The sequence below is a fragment of the Mus musculus genome, chromosome 15 (assembly GCF_000001635.26).
Source record: "Mus musculus strain C57BL/6J chromosome 15, GRCm38.p6 C57BL/6J".
NCBI lineage: Eukaryota > Metazoa > Chordata > Mammalia > Rodentia > Muridae > Mus > Mus musculus.
In genome coordinates this window covers 43,216,220-43,219,577 of record NC_000081.6, presented here as the reverse complement: position 1 = coordinate 43,219,577, position 3,358 = coordinate 43,216,220, and the positions used below count along the sequence as shown (strand labels likewise).

The window sequence follows — 3,358 nt, the reverse complement described above, 5'->3', positions numbered from 1 at the left end:
ACCAACTGAAAATAATCCAAATGAGCCACAACTGGGATAAATGAACCAGAGTAGCCACACAATGGAATATTATTCATTACAAAAAACTAATGAACTATTAATATATATTATAAAGTGAATTAACCACAAATCCTGTTTAGTAAATAAAAGAAGTCAGAGTTTAAAAATGAAGTTGATTACAGAACACAGAATGTATTGTGGAAAAAGAAAAGAGAAGAGGAGGGTAGTAACCAGGTTGAGGGTAGGATGCAGTACCTAAGGTGTTAACCCAGCAAAGTTTTGAAAGATTGAGGGAACAATTCCCACTTTGTTTATAGTGGCATTGAAACAACTGTGCTTATTCTTTAACTCATAGAACTGTCATTGAGATCTTTTATATCTTTGTGGGGATAGTACCCAGTATTAAACTTAGGATCCCATGCATGTTAAATAAGAACTCTCCTGAGTTATCTTTTTTTTTTTCTTAGTTACTTTAAAGTTCTTCCCTGGCTGATTCCCAGGGGAGATTTTCTAGGGTCACTTCTACACTTTTCAGTTACAAGTGACTCTGAAGTGATGTAACCAGAAAGGATAGCCAGATGCCATTTTGACTATATTTAAGTTTCTTTATTCTACTTTAACACACCCAAGGTATAAGAGTTTGGGCACATTCTATAATTCCATTGCCCTCAGTTGTCTGATCTGTGAAGTTAAGATAAATGTAGAATTATCTATTTAATGGTATTGCTCTGAGAATACGTGCACTCATATTTATAGACTGTCTAAAGTTGTGCCTGACAGGAAGTATGGAATATCAGGTGTTAGTGCCATTATTGCCAACCATAGATTATCAAGGCTAACTGAAAACTATCTTGGGTTTAACATTATTGAGACATGAAAATATTTGGAAACTATACTTACTATTATACTGGGCAGTATTGAGTTTAAATTTTCACCCTTAAGCATTCAATGTATCTCATCAGAAATGAGTATATACATCAGAAAATGGCATAAACTAGTCAACAAGAATTGTGAAGAATAATGGTGAATATTTGTGAAGAACTGAACACATGTGAAGAAACAGGGGCAGTCTGGTGGGTCAGGGTGATTATGGAGAAGCAAACATCCACCAACAGGAGAACAAACACTTGCAATGTAGTGAGGAGGTGTAATGGCTTACTACACAGTGGAGAACAGTCACTCATTTTACCTGTATATTAATTTTGGGGATGTCACAAACAATATGGAGAGAAGTAAACAGTCCCCCAAGCCCCATACTATTAAATTCATATCAAATTCAAAGGCAGGCAAAACTGGAGTAGATTGTTAATGGATAATATACATGCTTGAAAATGATAAACATGGCTCTCTACTCCTCCCTGTTCCAGAGACAGCCATATCCTCTTGTGCAGTGCCAGCCTCATTCCGTAGACAAAAATAGTGAAGGTCGGTGTGAATGGATTTGGCTGTATTTGGCACCCGGTTATCAGGGCTGCTGTTTGCTCTCCACATGGCAAAGTGGAGATTGTTGTCATCAACAACGCCTTCATTGACCTCCGCTACATGGTCTCCATGTTCCAGTATGACTCCACCCATGGCAAATTCAACAGCACAGTCAAGGCCGAGAATGGGAAACTTGTCATCAACGGGAAGCCCATCTCCATCTTCCAGGAGCGAGACCCCGCTAACATCAAATGGGATGAGGCCGGTGCTGAGTATGTCGTGGAGTCTACTGGCATCTATCTTCACCACCATGGAGAAGGCCAAGGCCGACTTGAAGGGTGGCGCCAAAAGGGCCATCATCTCCACCCCTTCTGCCGAAGCCCCCATGTTTGTGATGGGTGTGAACCATGAGAAATATGTCAACTCACTCAAGATTGTCAGCAATGCATCCTGCACCACCAACTGCTTAGCCTCCCTAGCCAAGGTCATTCATGACAACTTTGGCATCATGGAAGGGCTCATGACCACGGTTCATGCCATCACTGCCACTCAGAAGACTGTGGATGGTCCCTCTGGAAAGCTGTGGCGTGATGGCCATGTGGCTGCCCAGAACATCATCCCTGCATCCACTGGTGCTGCCAAGACTATGGACAAGGTCATCCCAGAGCTAAATGGGAAGCTCACTGGCATGGCCTTCCGTGTTCCTAAATGTATCAGTAGTGGATCTGACCTGCCACCTGGAGAAGCCTGCCAAGGATGATGACATCAAGAAGGTGGTGAAGCAGGCATCTGAGGGCCCACTGAAGGGCATCCTGGGTTACACTAAGGACCAGGTTGACTCCTGCGACTTCAACAGCAACTCAACTCCCACTCTTCCACCTTCGATGCTGGGGCTGGCATTGCTCTCAATGACAACTTTGTCAAGCTCATTTCCTGGTATGACAATGAATACGGCTACAGCAACAGGGTGGTGGACCTTATGGCCTACATGGCCTCCAATGAGTAAGAAACCCATACCATCCACTGCAGCAAGGACACTGAGAGCAAGAGAGAGGCCCTTGGTTGCTGAGAAGTCCCTATCCCAACTCGGCCCCCAACACTGAGCATCTCCCTCACAATTTCCACCCAGACCTCCATAATAACAGGAGGGGCCTAGGGAGTCCTGCCTACTCTCTTGAATACCATAAATAAAGTTCGCTGCACCCCCCAAAAGAAAATGATAAACACTTGATTATAACAGAACCAATGAATGGTGAATTACAGAGTCAGCTCTGAAGGTATTAAGCATGTTAGATTATTTTGCACTGTGGATGTATATGAGGTCAGAGAAAAGAGGTGCATTTTTGATATCTGCTTTAAATTTAATATTTAAAAATAATAAACCACTAAAAGTATAAATGGGGTCTAGGAAGCCATCTAACCCCAGCTGAGGGTCCTCTATGTTGTGGATAACAGGAATTAAAACGAATAAGGTTGATGCATAGTCTACTTTCTAAACTCTGAACAGCATCAGATTGGCTCTTAGCTCCTCCTGTAAGCTTAAAAATCTCACCTTCCTCAGTATACAAAGATAAATAGTGGAAGTCATGAGTACAGACAAAAGGTCACCAGGGAAGGTATTGAATCCTCCAAGAGGAATGTTACCTCTGACACCTAGCTACCTGGGCCACAGGATCAGCCACAAGGGAAAATGAGGTGTTGATATCCAGGAGTTGTCTATCAATATTAAGGGCTCTCTTCTCACAATTGAAGTCCTTATTCCAGTTGACAAGTGACAACCCACTGAATAGGAGGTAGGAATTCATTCTCCGATGCAGGATATGGCTGGAGTAGAATTTGGTCGGTCATCAGTGTGGAAATGGAAGCGATGGAGTGAGGATAAACCAAAGGAATGTACTTTATGAAGATCAGAATGAGATATAGGCTGATATATTGC

General features: G+C 42.5%; 1 pseudogene; it reads left to right on the top strand.

The window, feature by feature from the left end:
* Gm9658 (predicted gene 9658) lies at positions 1,398-2,627 on the top strand (annotated as a pseudogene).